Source organism: Calonectris borealis, chromosome 1, assembly GCF_964195595.1.
Source record: "Calonectris borealis chromosome 1, bCalBor7.hap1.2, whole genome shotgun sequence".
Taxonomy (NCBI): domain Eukaryota; kingdom Metazoa; phylum Chordata; class Aves; order Procellariiformes; family Procellariidae; genus Calonectris; species Calonectris borealis.
In genome coordinates this window covers 153,172,800-153,190,532 of record NC_134312.1, presented here as the reverse complement: position 1 = coordinate 153,190,532, position 17,733 = coordinate 153,172,800, and the positions used below count along the sequence as shown (strand labels likewise).

At 45.3% G+C, this 17,733-nt stretch overlaps 1 pseudogene; it reads left to right on the top strand.

Annotated features, from left to right (window-relative positions):
* Nucleotides 1-2,462: 2,462 nt before the first annotated feature.
* LOC142075558 (coagulation factor X-like) lies at nucleotides 2,463-11,083 on the top strand (annotated as a pseudogene).
* Nucleotides 11,084-17,733: the final 6,650 nt, after the last annotated feature.

The following is a 17,733-nucleotide window of genomic DNA, read 5'->3' as shown; positions in this document are numbered from 1 at the left end:
TCAGAGGCAGAGATTTTGTTAGCCTCTGGGCAACCTGTTCCTGTGCTTTAGCACTCTGATGGCTAAAATTTCTCATGTCCAATTGGAATTTTCCTTGTTGCAACTTCTCACTGCTGACTCATCTTCTTTCTATGGGCACCTCTGGGAAATGGTTGGCCCTGTCTTCACTGTAATCCCCATTTAGGCAGTGGAAGACTGCAGTTGGATCCCCCAGCTCTCCCCGGCTGAACAAACCCAGACCCCTCAGCCTGTTATTGTACATCATGTGGTCTAGGCCCCTAACCGCCCTGATGGCCTTTCCAAGGCTCCTCCGACCTGTTATGCACCCCTGTTGTCTGAGGGACACTGAACTTCACCGGGACACCTGCTACTTCTCTCTTAGGGTTTGAGCTGGTACCAGCTAGTTTCACACAGCAGGTGATGGGAGCAAACCGGGCTGAAGAACTAGAAATACAGCTCTGCACAGCAGCAACGTATTGCTGCAGCCAGCAGTAAATGTGGGCAAGAAAGACTGCGGGTCAGCATGATGGTCATACAGCTTGATGGTCTCCACCTGTATAAACCCTCAGCGGGCTTACTTCAGTGTTTGTTCAGCAACGTTTGTTCCCTGACTTCTGTCCACTGGATTCCTGTTCGAATCCCTTGCCCCACTGGTAGCCTGCCCTGTGCTCCATCAGGGTGAAACATCCCTCTTCAAAGGGACAACCTCAGGCCTAGGTGCTACCCAAATCCCATTTATGTACCCGTGCTAAGGGCATTCTTCTACTTCAGTGAAGCCTGAGGACTGAAGGGAAACTCAGACTGGACTATATAAGGTGTTGAGGTGGCTGAGGGGAGGACCTCCTTCTGACAATGGTGGCAGTAGTGGAGTTCTACTAGCTGGTGTCTACATACGTCCTCGTCAAGCCAAGTAGCACCTTGAAAGCAAGCACAGAGCTGGTTTAACAGATAAACATGCAAGAGGGTGATGAAAGTCCATGTTTGTGTGCAACACGACTGTGCTTGGAAGAGAAGCGTCATTATTCTGTAGAGTATGAGAGACTTTGTCCTTGGGCTTTGCAATCAGAGTTTATTTGTCTTTTACAAATGAAACTGGTTCCTAGAGAGCCTTTCATCCTGTGCCATGGCGCCTATAGTGCCCAAGGCTCAAGGGCTTTATGTGCATTCCTCGTTCTGTAACAGTGTCTCTGCCATGCTGAGAGGACATGAGTGAAACATCTGCTTGCATCTTGGCTTCCTACCAAAGCCCATAAGCAACTCTAGGGCCTGCAAGAAAAGAAAGAATTAAAGCGCACTTTTTTATGTAGACTAACTGTTTTGGGGTAATTTCACACAGCGAAATTTGAACAGATTGTAAAATCCAGGCAAGAGGTACAGCACACAGCTGCTGTGTAAACTGGTGGGTTTTAAAATACCAGCACTCCTCATGGCAAGCCAACACTGCTGGTTTAGGCAAGAGCTGACATTTACCAAGGGCGGTGGAAGGAGAAGCTCTAACTTACGCTTTAGTGCTCAGGCTTCCTCAACCTTCAAGGAAAAGCCAGTCCTGGGAAGCAAGGGAAGAAAGGAAGGATGGTAAGTAAAGAGTGCAATCACTTCGAGGCTTTGGAAAGGACTAATATGAAGAATAAAAATGTAGGACATTGCTCAGGCCTAGTCAAAGATGATGTATCTGGGCAAGAGACTCTTGTGCATGAGGCACTGGGCTTTGAAAAAATTAGGCTTCTTTAAACTAGAATAGAGAAGGCCTGAGGAAAAACATAGCTGTAGCCTTCATGTGTGCAAAAGGCTGCTGCGGAGATGTAAGGACTAACCAGATCTTCATGGTGGTGGTGAAGATAAAAAGACATAGCACATCTCAGAGAAAGTTTCAGGGAGATCTCAAGGAAAATCTTGTAACTCTGTGACTAGAAAAGCCCTCTAATAGATTTTGTCTGGGGGGCAGTGAAGTCTCTGATGTTGTAGTCTTTGAGAGCAGGAGAAGTAACTAGCTGTCAGGCGTGGAGCACGATGGGGGCTGCCTGAGGGGACGACGGTGGACAAGCTGGCCTTCGTTATGGTACCCTACAGCACGGCAGGAAAACACACTTTTGCAGGTGCGCTGTCCAACCAGAAGCAATTTCCCAGAAGGATCCTTCGCTGGAGCCTTGGCCAACATGCCCAGAATAATAGAGGTAAACTTGATCCCTTGTTGGCTCCATGAGCTGGGCTGGGTGATCCTCGAGGTCTTGCCCTACCTAAAGCTCACCTGACAGTGCCTGCGAGCTATCAGGGTGGCATTGCTGCAGCACAGTGGCTTTTTTCTGTTCTAACATTGTCCCGTGCTGACATTGAGCCCAGGCTTTGCTCCTGCAGGTTTTTTCTCGTGAGTTAACGATCTTTGCGCTGTGGTGTTTCTCATTTAGCAGGTGCCCCAGAGCCCTGCAGAGAAACCAGTGGGAGTCGCACAGCGAGCTCAGAGCATGGCAATGGCAGGTTATCGCGAGACAATATGGCTTCTTCCCATTGTCCTCCTTTCCCTTCAGATGGTGCAGACAGGTACAACCTTTGCTTTAACTTGGCTTTGTGCTGCTTTGCCTAAACCACACAGGTAATAATTTGCCATTATTTGTGCTTTGTGGACCAGGGTGACATGAGTGGAAACCTGGTAGCTTTGCTTTCTCACCCACATTGCTCCCATTTGTCTGCTGCAGTGCAATAATATCCAGGGCTTAGTCATTATGGGAATACCATTTTGGACTGAAACAATTGTGTCAGTGTAAAATACGGCGTTAATACGTCGGTATGCAGGGCTTTCAAACTGACAGCACAAACGATGTGCTATTCTTCATGTCCTCAAGAGATGTGATGATAATTAAGTAATCCTTACTATCCATTCATAAGATATTGGGTGACAAGATGAACACCCCAAGGTTTAACAGTGCAGAGGGGAACCAGAACACCACACCGTCACCCACTGTGCTTATCTAAATCTCAACACAAACATCACATCTCCACTTGAGGAAGCGTCCCACCTGTCTTTGAGGTTGGAGCCTGAGATGCTTCTCTACAGAGTAAGTGTGTGAATCATGCTGCAGACATGATGCATGCCTTGTTGTTTAATTTTGCTGTAAAAGTCATTCGGTGATTACAGAGGACTGGTTGGACACAAATGAACAAACACCTGAGTCACACACATTACAAGAGCTGGGAGTAAGAGGGGAGATTTTGACATGCCAGAGATGAGGTGGGAAAGGTACTTAGTGGGACAAGGGGTGCCCTGAGAGTCTTCAGGAAGCTTCAAGGAAAATTTTCTTTTACAAACATGTAGAAAGCAATTTGGAGTGCACTAATATGCATTTAATTTTAACCAACAGACTAGAAGTGGCTGACAATACAAAGATGGAAGATTACTTTAATAAAAGTAACTGTAAAACAACAGAGCTCATGAAGGAAGTAAAGAAAAAGAACAAGAGAATAAAAGTAATGTATTTTTAAAAGAGAGAAAGATTTGGCTAGCCACAAAAACCCAAAGTGTGTAAGGCACATGTCCAAACTATCCCAAGGTCAAGAAAGGACAGGAGGATTAATTAAAAACATGAGCTCCTTCATGACCTAACCTCCAGAAGGAAGTATAGAAAAATCTGGATCTGTGTAAAAGAATTGCAATCATCCTGGCATAAACCCAGAGAAGCTAAGGAGCAAATACAGTAAGTTGATGTGAAAATCAAGAGCTGATCTAAGGATATGGATATTGAAAGAGATACCAAGGAAAATAGTCTGTAATAGAGAAGAAAATCTTTATTCCTTAAGATACCAGATTTCTTGTGTCCAACAAGGAAGAAAGAAACTGCTGAGTTGCACAAGTCAGGAACAAATCACATCACATCAATCTCCTTCAAGGCCAGGATAATAGGCTGGGTGGCTGCAAAAGATGCAGTATATGTCAGGTCTCTCCATTAAGGGAGGCTTCTAACATCATTTTATATAATGCTTTTATTGTAACAGAAAGAGAAACACTAGTCTGGATGAAACTACTGTAAGTTTGGTGCACATCTGGTTAGGAAACTGTGCTAGTCAGTTGAAAGATTATATGGAGTGCAGGGTTGCACCCAGGTGAGCCTCAGGACCTCTGATACTTGGTATTTTCCAGAGTGACATGCAAGGCTGAAGAGAGTGTTTACTCACTGCATTTGTAGCTCATTCCAGACTACCATAAGTCGAGATGAGAGTTCAAGACAATCTTGTGAAACTGGAACAGTGGTCCAACATAAATAGGAGGCAATTCAGTAAACACAAAACAAAAATGTGTGAACCTCATGAGGTTCAACGAGGCCATGTGCAGGGTCCTGCACCTGGGTCGGGGCAACCCCTGGTATCAATACAGGCTGGAGGATGAAGGGGTTGAGAGCAGCCCTGCCGAGAAAAACTTGGGGGTACTGGTGGATGAAAAGCTGGACATGAGCCAGCAATGTGCGCTCGCAGCCCAGAAGCCCAATTGTGTCCTGGGCTGCATCAAAAGAAGCGTGGCCAGCAGGTTGAGGGAGGTGATTCTGTCCCTCTGCTCTGCTCTCCCACCTGCAGTGCTGCGTCCAGCTCTGGAGCCCTCAGCACAGGAAAGACATGGACCTGTTGGAGCGGGCCCAGAGGAGGGCCACAAAAATGATCAGGGGGGTGGAACGCCTCTCCTATGAAGAAAGGCTGAGAGAGTTGGGGTTGTTCAGCCTGGAGAAGAGAAGACTTCGGGGAGACCTTATTGCAGCCTAAGTACTGCAATAGTCTACTACTACTTAAAGAGGGCTTATAAGAGAGATGGGGACAAACTTTTTAGCAGGGCCTGTTGCGACAGGACAAGGGGGAATGGTTTTAAACTAAAAGAGGGTAGATTTAGACTAGATATAAAGAAGAAATTTTTTACAGTGAGGGTGGTGAAACAGTGGAACAGATTGCCCAGAGAGGTGGTAGATGCCCCATCCCTGGAAGCATTCAAGGTCAGGTTGGACGGGGCTCTGAGCAACCTGATCTAGTTGAAGATGTCCCTGCCCACAGCATGGGGGTTGGACTAGATGACCTTTAAAGGTCCCTTCCAACCCAACCATTCTATGATTCTATGAAAATTTCACCCTTGGTCCCAAGTACACAACCAAGAAAATGTGTAAAATATGTAATAAAAGCAAGAAGTCTCCATTTTCACTAGGATGAACAGCTGGGACAAGAAGTAATGGGATCACACCACACTGAAGGACACTTAATATCTAACTCAGGGTAGATATTAGGAAACGCTTTTCAGACGTTATAAGGCTAGTTAAGGAGCGGATTAGGCTGCGTGGGTGAGCTGTGGAATCTCATTGTGAATCTGTAGGAACAGGTTAGACAGCATCTGTTAGGACTGGTTTACCTCTCCTTGCTCTCACACTGTTAGTGCTGGGAAGAGCTCTTGCCATTCTGCCTGTGAACTTGCAATGCCAGCGACTGAGCTCAAGTGAGTAGTATGAGCCATATACAGATGGAAGAGGAATATTTCAAGCATCTACCAAGAGTCCAATACTTAATTTATTACTGATAATTTAGTTGTTGCTAATTTTAGCCTCTTACCCACACTCATGTTCATCTTTGCCTTAGTACGATGGCTGTTCTGGCAAATACGGATTATCCCTTCCTTTGCCCTCACCAAGCTGCCAGTTATAGCTGGGAAACACAGCATAAGATGTAAAATAATAGTGGTCTACCTAATGTTGACAGCTTAGCTTACCATTTTTTAAATAATGATAGTCACGACTGTTGTTATTACTAAGGCCTTTGGCAGGAATTGCACAGAATTTCCCAAAATGGTGGAGTGTTTGACTAATGTTTGCAAGCAAGGTTTTATGAGCTGCTTCTGCTTTTATGAAATCACCATGAATTTGTAACCTGTCTATATATTTGTCTCCTTTGCAGTCATACCAAATGCATGCAACAACGGGAATTGTGAGCAGTTCTGCAAAACTGAAGATGAAGGAGTCATATGTTCCTGTGCTGCCGGCTATGCCCTGGGCTATGACAACAAAACCTGCGTTCCTGTAGGTACGAAGCCACACTTAAAGTTCATTCTATGGGACACACATCACATCTTCACCATGTTTGGGAAGTGCTGGTGTGTTGCAGTGCCGTTGTAGCATAAGGAATAATGTTAACTTTCACGTCTTTCACATGGCTTGCTTGAGGTGTTGCCAACAAAGTTAATAAGATCTTAGCTAAAGGTCATAATTTAAGTAACATCAAATTGTGCAACTGTAAGTGATGTGCAGTGGCAAAAATAGTGCATGGAAGTGTTCTGTGCAGGTGTGTTCTCAGAGTGGGCTGCAAAACCCACATCCCAGCCGAAGACAGGGTTTTTGAAGTACGTTTCCCAGGTATGAAGCCACATGAGAAACTGGTGGTTACAACAGGGCTCTGATTTCTCTTCTCTCACAGGCTGAAACAGGTCTCTCATGCTTTAGGAGATTTTGTTAGAAAGGAACGGTTTATCATTGGTGAGAATTGGTGTCTGTTTTTAAGGCCTCCAGCTTGTGCTAGACACCTACAGATCCAAACTAATAGGAACCCAAGAAATTTCTCCCTTTACAATATACAGTTCACAAGGACTCATTATACTTTCAGCAGTAATGACATAATGTGATTGCAGTTATATCTCACTTGCTTCCCCTCAAATATCACCTGTTCCTTTTAAAAGGAATACAACCTGCCTTTCTATTTTCTTCTAAAGGCAGGTTTTCTGCAGATAACATAGTAACCTAAAGACATGAATAACTACTGACATTGAATTTAAATGTATGCGGTTTGCCTGCATTCAAAGTGAACATTAACAATTATTAATCTTAGTCTATTCTTCTGTCTGATGATGTTTGTTATAATATCCTTTGTAATTTAATACCAAATTGCTGTCATGAGCTTATAATTCCTAACATAGAATACTCTGGTCTGTTTCCCAATTACAAAAGTTTTAATAACAGCAGGTAAACAAAACTAATTACGCCAATAATGGAAGATGTTTAACTTTTAAATACTTTGAAAATGCTGAACCCATTTGCCCACTTGCTCAAAATGGGCAAGTTTTAGAAGTGGAAAATTATTTTTATTTTTCAACTATTCTGGTCCTTTTGCATTTGCAAAGTTTTTGTTAATGTCTTGAAAGATCTAGGAGAGCCATCCCTGATAAGGACATCTGCATATCTAATTTGATTGCAAAAGGCTGCTATCAAGGAGTTTTACTTGAACTGTTAAGTGAGTTTTCTCTCGTTTTCATGAAGAGTTGATTCCCTGCAGGCAACTTGTTTCCCTGCAAACCATTTTCCTCCACTGTAGATGATACCTCTCTGTAACTCTAAAGCCTGCTTTTGACTGCAAAACCCATGTTCCAGCAGGTTTGAATAATTCCTTGTGGTGAAGAACAACACAAGGTGCACTGGCAGCTAGATTTACTTTTCTGACCATGAAACTGTCCCTTATACCGAGGGCTCTGTCAGACAAGCTCTGTTGAATGGCACTTTGGTGATAAAAATTGTTTCCACCAGCAACTGTCTTTCCTTCTGCTCTGCTGCAGGTTACTATCCCTTGCATGTCACTCGGCTTGGTGCTTCAGGGACAACACAGGCACCGTCCCCCACAGAGATGAAAGACCGTGGTCCTCCACATCCTATAAATTTACTTAAATCGACAAGAAAGGTAGCTCTGAGCCAAAGCGAAGGCTGGTAGCAGCAGCTGAGCCTTCACAGCTGTTTGCTCAGGGTTATGGATGGGAAGGCCTTGCTCTCAGCACGCGGCACATGCCTCAAAGTGCCAGTACCATTGAGACATCAAGTATTAGCGTTTCGGTTTTGCTTTCACAGTCAAGTTCCCGTGTGGTAAACTTCAGAGAAATCATGAAGCTGGTTGAGAGAAAATCACAGGAACCACAGGAAGTCCAGATGCTCCTCATGAAAATGAGGAAACCACCAAGGCCCCGAGCAGCCATCTGGAGGTCACCAGGGAGGCTGGCAGTTTACCCAGAGTGTCCCCGTGGCAGGTCCTGAGATGTTTAACACCTGACCCTGCTCACCAGGACCGGCAGCCATTTACTCTTCATCGTACTCATCCCCACTTGCCAAGGGGACCCACCTTGATTTGAGGCAGACTTCCCCGGTGTCGACATTTGGGGTGGTCTTTCCACTCTCCTGAGAACTGTGTTTCTGCACAGGTCTCCTACCATGAATGACGTTGTGCCTCCGTTTCAGCATCAAGCAAATGCTGGGAGAGGGAGGCCAGGAGAGAAGTAGGGTTGCAGGTAGGGGACGTAGAGCTGGGTGAGCCACAGGGCCCCTTCCCTGCCAGCCACCCCATTACTCAGGTCACAGCATGGTGGTATCGGAAGAATAGCCTGAGTTCCTGTTGTGGCTAAGACTAAAGTGAAACAAAAAACCCAAGCAGGAACAGTGCTATTACAGTATTAGCTAAATTTTGTTAAAAAAAAAACAATGAAAAACTGTTGGTAAAATAACTGAATGCACAAACTCCGCTTTGAGCCAGGAAGAAGGTCTGTCTTAACAAGTTTCCCAAGTGGCTACATCTCACTGTAACTCTCACCATCCTGAATGAAGGATGCCTTTGACAGAAAATAGGTATGAAAATGTCATGTATTTTCATGAAAATTAAAACTTTAAGAAAACTGCTTGAATCTCAGGTAGCTGTTCAGGATTTCTCTGCACCTGTGTTTTTGTGCTTTATCTTTCTTCTCTCTCTTTGCAGGCTGTTCTACTAGTAGATGAGTATGATGAATGGTTTTGCGGAAGGACAATTCTGAATGAGTATTTTGCTTTCTGGAGCTCATTGCGTTAACCAGTCTAAAGACTTACGGGTTCTTGTTGGGAAGTGCTTCTCATTTTGCCCTTTACTACAAAAATAAGAAGCTGTCTCATGTTCTAGTCTCCATATGCAAGACACTGAACTCTGCCAGAGTTTTTCTTACCCTTGTGTTATTTCTCACTTGTGTGAGTGAGAAGGGGGCCTCGTGTTGCCCCTTGACAGTGAAATAATATGTTCAACTTCATTGAATGGACAGTTTCTTTAAGCTTGGCTTGGCCTAGTGTAGTTTGTATGTGATAGAAGCCAAGTATAAACTGGAAAGGTATGTGGACAAGTAAGGTTGAGCTGATATAGTTAAATTGGTCTAACATTACACCTTCATGCAATTTCCTGTGTTGGCCAAACCTTGAAGTATTCCAGATGCCTCATTCAGATGGTAGCAATAACTGTTTTGACAGCATGTAGATACTATTCTGAGACTGTTCCATACTTGAAACCTCAAATTTATTATTTATTACTGTCATTTATGAAGAAGTAGTTTATCACAAGTTCGAGGCATGAAAAATGGTGTTTTGAGTCATAAAAATTGTACTTAGCCTACAACAGTAAAGCAAAAATTGTGTTTGCCTAAACACCAATTGTCTGTCCATTTAATTCCCAAAGAGACTTCATACAAATTGAGAAAGACTAAATATCTGTAAACTCATAAATTTCTGTATGCAGAAAGTTAAAGTTTTAAAAGAAAATTAATATCTGTTTCCTGTTTAAGTCCGTTTGACTATGTTGCTCTACAAATGAGAGGGGCGAGTTCCTTCTCTTCTGTGTGGAGGCTTTTGGTTGTATATTGTAAGAATACCGTAATGAAGCCCAAAACTTTATATCAAAGCTTTCTTTGAGAGCATTATTCTGATAGCAAAGTTCTGATTTTCTGCTTGCTTGGCATTTTGGCAGTCCTCTAAACCCCTCCAAAATGGGTATAAAATGTTACAGCATCAGGATCCAGGCCTGGTCTATTTTATTTGTACGGTACAATGCCTCTACAAAGTGCAAGGAATTTTGGTCCCTTCTTTTATTGAGATGCAGTTAGACTTGTTGGTATTGTCTTATTAACAACTACTTTAATAACCTGACACAGGGACAGTGGACAAAGAAAAGGAAGAGCCAAGTAGAGTAATGCACAGAGTGGAAAAAATAATCGCACATGCTGAATTTGATACAGAAACTTTCGACAGCGACATAGCTCTTCTCAAATTAGAGGAATCTACCACATTTTCTGAGTATGTTGTCCCAGCGTGCCTTCCAGAAGAAGACTTTGCTAACGACGTTCTGATGGACCAAACATTTGGAATTGTCAGTGGCTTTGGGAACACGTTTGAACGTGCGCGGCCAGTCAAAAGAATGAAAGCACTTCAAATCCCTTATGTGGACAGGGACACTTGCAAGTTCACCCTTCGTAGCCCAGTCACAGAAAACATGTTCTTTGCTGGTTATGATAAAGATGGAGAAGGTGTCTGCCAAGGAGATGGAGGAGACCCCCATGTAACCAAATACAATGGCACTTATTTTGTTACTGGTATCATCAACTGGGGAGAAGAGTGCGGAAGGCGAGGGAAATGTGGAGTATACACCAACTTGTCAAAGTTCCTACCCTTGGTAAGAAGTGTTTTGACAGAAAACTCTTAACAGTTTGACATTTAATTAACCTAATTGTCTTAGCCCTCAGATCTGATCCCTAAGTAATATTTTCCTCTTTTTAACATGCTTGCTAAAATTCTGCTAGTTTGTGCTTCCCTTAAGAGACGCCATCTATTCCTTTATGAGCTAATGCCTGGTTTTCAGAAGGTGGGCTTGGATTTCAAAGAAAGCTTGCTGGTTTTGGACAATAATGAAATTTCTTCAAATGTGATGGTTTAGGAACTCCTTCTGCTCTTGCTGCCATAACCTAAATTTGTCTGTTGGAGGCTTTGGCTGTGCTGATAAGCCCCCTCCCGTTGCAATGAAAGTTGGAACTAACTCAACATTTCTGTGGCAGTACCTGCTTTGCAGAAACAAACCAGAGTAGGGTAATACCAAAGTAAGACAGTATCACAGTAAGACAGCATTTTAAAAGCCTCTGGAAAAGCTACCTGATTTTCTAGATTTATCTATGTGTACACAGAAAAAGCTAGAAAATGTGAAAAACACCCATGTATCCACACGAGTTTAAATAGCTGGGCATGTCACTGAAATGAGTTGTTAGATGAAGCTCATTGAATTGGAAAAGCTTGCTTATCATCACCAAAATCACTAGTGGTGTTCTGATATTTTCTTGCTTTCTTTCTGAGATACTTTGTTCACCATCGTTATTCATGTTGTGATTTTGGCTATAATAAAGTGAAGGTATTGCATACCCTACAAATTACAATATTGTTGTATGTCATCATTTGTATAAAGCGCTATTTAAATTCTTCACAACTGAAGAGTTTTTAAATCTATAAGGATAAATCTTTCAAGACTAAGAAAACCCTAACTCTCTAATCAGCTGAGCCTGACATCCTCTGCCTGCCTTATTTCAATCCAGAGAGAAAAAAACCCTTGTTTTTCAGCCAGCTCAGTAGTACATAAAAATGGTTTACTGACTATTAAGATGTTTGCGTCTTCACAGATAAATTAAGTACTCTGTGACATACTTTAAAAAGTGTGTCAGTACATGTTTTGGAAGAGAGGGAAAAGACAGATGTTACAAACGATTTTGTGGCATGAAGTGTGCAATATTTTTGTCATTCCCTGGCTTCACAATATCCAGTTTACAATTGTGGAAGTCACCATTTTAGGGTCATTTTTAATATGGATTTTGTTGATCAGCTTGAAAGGAATAGAGTGGCTAAATTTGTTCTACGATGACGACTATCCTGTTGCCCTATGAAAAACAGAAAAATCGCTCTGGAGTCTGTTCCGTTTGTATGATTTTCCCCTAGTTTTCTCTGACACATCTCCTGAACTTCAGGACTGCTAAAGAACTCAATCCTGGAGTGACGACACGTCGCAGGTCGTGGCGTTCAAGCCACAGAAGGAAGTTCAGTCTCTGATGGCTGCCTATGTGACTCCCTGACATCACTGCTCCAGAGGATTTACCCCTGCTTGACTTCTCATAGGACCTCTGTTGAAACCTCTGGTTATACTTCAGCCCTAAACTATATATTGAGAGAGCCAAACCTGATATATGGAACTGTGGGCCATGCTCAGACATGTCCCAGGGACTACGGGGAGGCCACTGCACAGGGCTTGCACTTGCTGACCCATTCCCTCATTGCCATCCATCTCTCCTCCTCCAGCCCTGCATTACCGCTTGCCCTGGCCCTCCAGCACTCCTAGTTTGTTCATAACCGATTAGAAAAGGCATGGAAACCTTCAACGGGCTTCGATCACCATCTTTAGCTCAGCATGTGTTCAGAGGAATCAGTCATCTGAGTTTCTCCTTCCTCACCTCCCAGTTTGCATTGCCAGGCATGAAACACCATCATCAACCTACTCAGATGTTGAGTACCAGATAAGAACAAATTCTGTCTGCAGGGACACTTATCCCAGCTGCTTAATTGCAATTCTCACTCGAGACACATCCCAAGGTACACGTCATGTCATCTGTGCTCTGCCTAAATGTTATTTGAGTCCTCACAGTGTTTTAACACAACCCACCCTGGAAGATTTACTTTGAAACTTGAATAAGCTTTTTTGCCATCATTTTTCAATATGTATGGATTTTTTTTTCCCTGTCATAAATGCAGAAGTCAACTCCCAAATGCAATCCAGCAATGTAGCAGTTGCACAAGTCCACAGTGTCCATGTCTCCCACAGCTTGGGAGTCAGGTTTATGGCAGGAGCCACTTCTACCACCCAGTTACGTCTGTCTGGGCTGTGGGTGGAAGCTCTCGGGTGCTGGCTTTGCACTGGCAGTGCTGAGGTCAGGTCAGGGCTTCTCTCCTGCTGAATGTGTTGCAGAGGAAGTGACTGTCTGGTCACGGGAACACCTTAAATCCCAGCATCTGGACACAGCTGTAGGGCTGCTGCCCCGCAACCTCAGGGGAGAGAATCAGGCAGAAAGAGAGAGGAACAGGAAACAGCATTAAAAAGTCTGAATTCCAGGTAAACTCCAAACTTTCTTATCTCCCCATTGCCCACTTCAGACTTTGTCAGTGTTCTGGGAGTTTGCCTGAAAATCCTCTGTTTGTGTTTCTCTGTGAGCCATCGTTAACCATTTTTATCCTGAAGTCCAGGCTAGGATAATGGGGAAGTGTTATCAGAGAAAATTGGAGAAAAAATAATAAAATCCTCATCCAAATGGCACAGACTCCAAAGGGATTTTTCTGCATTTTTCATAGGGGATGGGCATATTGCTCATCTCAGGGCAAAATTAACCACCTTACTAAAGCCCCTAATCCATCACTGAAACTGTACCTCGGAGCTTAAGTGACACGGCGTTGTCTGTGCATATGCTCTGCCATCCTCTGGCTGTTCCACACCCAGTTTTATTGGTTGCAATTTTGGTAGGGAAAAGGATATTAAGGCAAAAGTGGGAGAAAAAGGTAAAGAAACACAAAGTTGGAAGTAAAGAAAGAATGTATTTTAATAACTGAAATATTAACAACAATTACTATTTTTAGCAATGTGTGCACAGAAATAGAAAATGTCGCAGCTTGCATCTACAGAGATCACAGAATCATAGAAGGGTTGGAAGGGACCTTCAAAGATCACCTAGTCATGGGAACACCTGCCACGGCCAGGGACATCTTTCGCTAGATCAGGTTGCTTAAAGCTCCATCCAGCCTGACCTTGAACACTTCCAGGGATGGGACAGATGTCAGAGTAGTTCCAAGATGGTTTTTGTTTTTGCTGCCAGACTGTCAGGAGACTTGCACAACCCTGTGGCTAGGCTCAAGTCCTTGTTGTGGGTGCAGCATCCACGAGAGAGAATCAGAGCTCCCCGGGGTTGCATTCCTCCTCCCGTTGGCTCCCCCAGGATTTCCTGCAATCTGTAACCACAGCAGAAGGGCAGTGCTGACGCTCCTCTGAAATGACTGCAAGTTCCTCCAGCTTTTGGAAATGGAGATGCCTTTTGGATTTGGCAAGAAAAACTATTTTTTTTTCTGCAGATGGTGAACAGAACTGTCTGACAGTAGTCCAGGCGTTTAACTGAATTATAACCCATTTTAACTGCACTGAGGATTAACCCTTTGCAGAGTATGTTCTTCCTCTCTGCTGGCCAGGCAAAGTTCAGCTGACACTTTTGTAGCTTCTGTACACACACAGAACCGTGCTGCTTATAAGCGTGGATGCTGATAACCGTGCTTCGTACGAGCAGAGTGTACATTGGCATGTAAATGGGATTAGCTTGTGTCACTCATTGCTAGCTCTTGACCAAGACTACTCATGACCACAGTCACCTGTTTTGGACCGACTGGTGTCTAGTCAGGGCTGAGGGATGCACTCCCATTTTGTTGTTCCTAAACAGTTGTCTGCAAGTGATCATTTCATCTTTAATTTGAAAAAGCTCTCCCTTATTCCTGAATTTGCTGCTTTCACTTCCATATTCTCTATGCAAAGAATAACCTAAAGCTCCACAACATATTTGTCCCAAAAATCAGCCTTCCAACAGAGGAATTACCGAGTTAAGCCACAATAAAACCTGGCCTCTGCCCTCTCCACCTCTTTGGAGCTGACAGCGATTGCTGTGATTTACCTGCAGCTTCTCCTATGGGGAGGGAGAGACCAGCTGGGCAGGGGGCGGCCGGTCCTGGTCCCCTCCTCTGCCTCAGGCAAAGGGACGGTGCTTTGGGGACCCATCGATACTCAGAGCACGGGGCAGTTTTTGTCTTCAGTTTGTTGGACGGGAGGCGGGAGATAAGTGACCTGTGAGGAAAATGATGGAGGACAAGGAGGTGGCTTGCTGCAGCCGTGGGGGGTTTAGCAAAAGGGGTGACAGGGCCATGGGGTTCAGCAGGTCTTTGTCTGCTGCCCTGTGCCACATGGGGGTGGACAGGCGTTGCTGGGGTGAGCTGCAGCAGGGCTGCAAGCACATCAGTCATTCAGTCGGTCACGCCTGCTCCTACCTCCTCGCCCTGCCAGCTGGGGCTCTGGGTAACCTGGAGCAAGGAGAGAGGGCAGAGGAAGGCAGCAGGGTTTTGAGGACCGTGCCTGAGGCAAAATGGGGCAGGAGAGGAGGCAGAAGCAAGAAACTCGCCGGGGCCATCTGCAGCACAGATGGCTCAGAGCAGAGGAGCTTGGAGGGGCCCCTGCTATCGCCTCACTTCCAGTGAGCTGCGCATTGCTAGTTCACTAACCACCAAATCACACATCTCTAAGCACACAGAGAAAACACATCCTTCCGTGGTCTTCTGCCCCTGTGCTCCCAGAGCTGTCGTCTGGCAACAGGCACACAGGACCGGGGCAGGGAGGCATGGTACAAGGCAACACCAGAGGGGTCTGCTCCTTGTGGGTCCTGTCCCTGTCCCTCCTCCTCCTCCTCCCAGCCCTATGGCAGCAAGCAGCTGTAGGCTTTCCCTCATCCAGGGCCCCCAGCTCCCTGCCGAGGGCTGACGCAAAGAGAAGAGGAGGAGAGGGGAGGCTGGAGCTGCTCCTGTGAGCCCGCACCTCCTGCCACAGGGCAGGTGCACCACGGTCCACTTCAACTTGAACCATCTTCAGTGTCCATGACCTAAAACTAACCGCAGTGCCCGCCTGCCACTTGGCAGGAGGACACCCCAACGGAGAAACGTGGGTGCAAGCCCAGCCAGCAGCTTTCATTATTTGCTTAGTGCGGGGGCAACATTTTCTGGAAAATAATTGCTGTCCCCTTTCGCTAGCTGAGGTGTGCATTTCCCAAAAGCATCTGATAGTGACAGAGTCATTCAGGACGGCTGCCCCCACCGCAGCAGGGCTGACAGCCAGCCAGGGGCACTAGGTGGGTGGCATTGGCACGTCCCCATCACTGCCCCATCAGTGCCCGGGCAGCTGATCTGCAAACCTGCTTTCCTTGGCTCCCTGCGCTGTTGCGGGGGAGGACTTCCATGGGAACCAGTTGCTAAAGCAGTTACCCCACCCTGAGGAACTGCAGATTTCATCTCTGACACCGCGTGCAGGCTTCACGCTGGAAAGAGTAACCCTTCTAGCGGGAGGCAATCTTTAAGCAGGGCTGCAGGAAAAAGGGGTGCAGGACTCCTTAATGAAACACGCCTCCATGTGCTCACTGCGATAATTAAAGGAATGGAAAAAGAAACCCCAGTAACTCTTTCTAAAGAAACATGTGAGGAAAGGACTGCCCTTTTGAAACTCTCTTTATGCAATTTTCCGTAATATTAGGAAAATGAAAGAGTAAGACCTGTTGCAATAATATCAACACAGAAAAAGCCAAGTCAGTGCCATAACGTACTGAGTACACGGTGGCCCATCCCCAAGGACACAGCTGCTCAGTCAAGGAATGCTTTGTTTAAAACAAACACAGTAAGAAAAAATGACGGTGTAAACTAAGGTCTGGTGAGAATGCAGCTTCTGAAGCTCTGTGTTATTATTCTTAACCTAATTTGAATAATTATCTTATACCTACAAGAGTTCCTCAACTGACATAGCTTTGCAAAATGTAAACAGCCTCTTTAGAAAAAAAAAATCTGCAGATCTGCATTTTTGTGCTGGGTTCTGCAAAGTCCTGTGCTGACATCAAGTGGTGACATATTTTGCATGCCGAAGGGAGCCAGACTTGCCGTACTGCGTACGCACAGGGTGATACTCGTTAACACGGGAAGGTGCAAGGCGAGGAGGGTGAGGTGAGCCTCCTCTGCAGCTCCTGGGCACATGAGGTGCTGGCTGAGCCCCCCAGCACCCACCAGATGTGACCACTGGCAACAGCCCCCCTCTTCCCCAGCCAAGAAACCCCTGGCTGGGACAGGTACAATGGGGCTTGGTGGCCTCAGGGGGACTGAGGAGAGCACGGAGAGCTCATTTACTAAAGAAAGCTCGACACACAGTTAACCAAAGAGGATGGGAGGCTATATTAATTAGTTTTGCAGAAATATAAAACAGGGAAAAATAAATATGTAAGGTTGTGAACTGGCTGTGAATAAAATCAAGCTTGATATTAAAAGAGTTTTAACTCCGAGTGAACTCCTGGAACAACGTCCCGGCAGAGATTGTGCAGGAAAAACCTCCCACAATGCAGTTTTAATGCGGAGATTAATTATTTGCTGAAGGCATTAGGGTCTGTGATGTGAGCTGCAACACACGGACAACCCTGGGTTGGCAGGGACTGGCCTTGGTGAGGCATGTGGTCTGCTTCAGCCCTGCTCATCTGCCTCGGTACTCACTGAAGCTGGTTTTAAAAACTGCAGTTGATGTAAAGTGAGTTTTATTTGGGGATTTACCCATGAATGCTCAGATCAATTATACTTTGTTGCAAGAACCGCATACTCAAATAATAGCTGGGAATTTATTACATGAAAACAGAGAATGGTCTCTGTGTTTCTAACTCAGATAAAAAAACAACTTTTCCTCTCACCGGTTGTTGCTCTGACTGTAGAAATGGTTTCCTGCTCTTCCCAGGAGCCTGCCTGTGCTGGGAGCCAAAAAACTCCCTGCAGCACCATTGCCATGGCAGAGCTCAGCCCGTGCACACCAACGCTTGGATCCTTCCTCTCATGCTGGGCCAGGCAGGAGAGCCGCCCCGGCTGCTGGGTGCGCGGCACAGCAGCCCAGGGAGGTGCTCCCGTCCGCTCCGTACTTATGCCTCCTTCCACAGACTCTGTGCGTGACCGGGATCCTGAAGTCAGGAAGAGTTTCCCATGCTCTCTTTCACGGCTGGGCAGTACAAACCTGACAGTGAAAAAGAAGAATGCCATATCCGTTCAGATACGTCCCTAGAGGGGAAATCCCACACTTGGTTGCTTGGTTGCTCCAAAAGCCGATGGG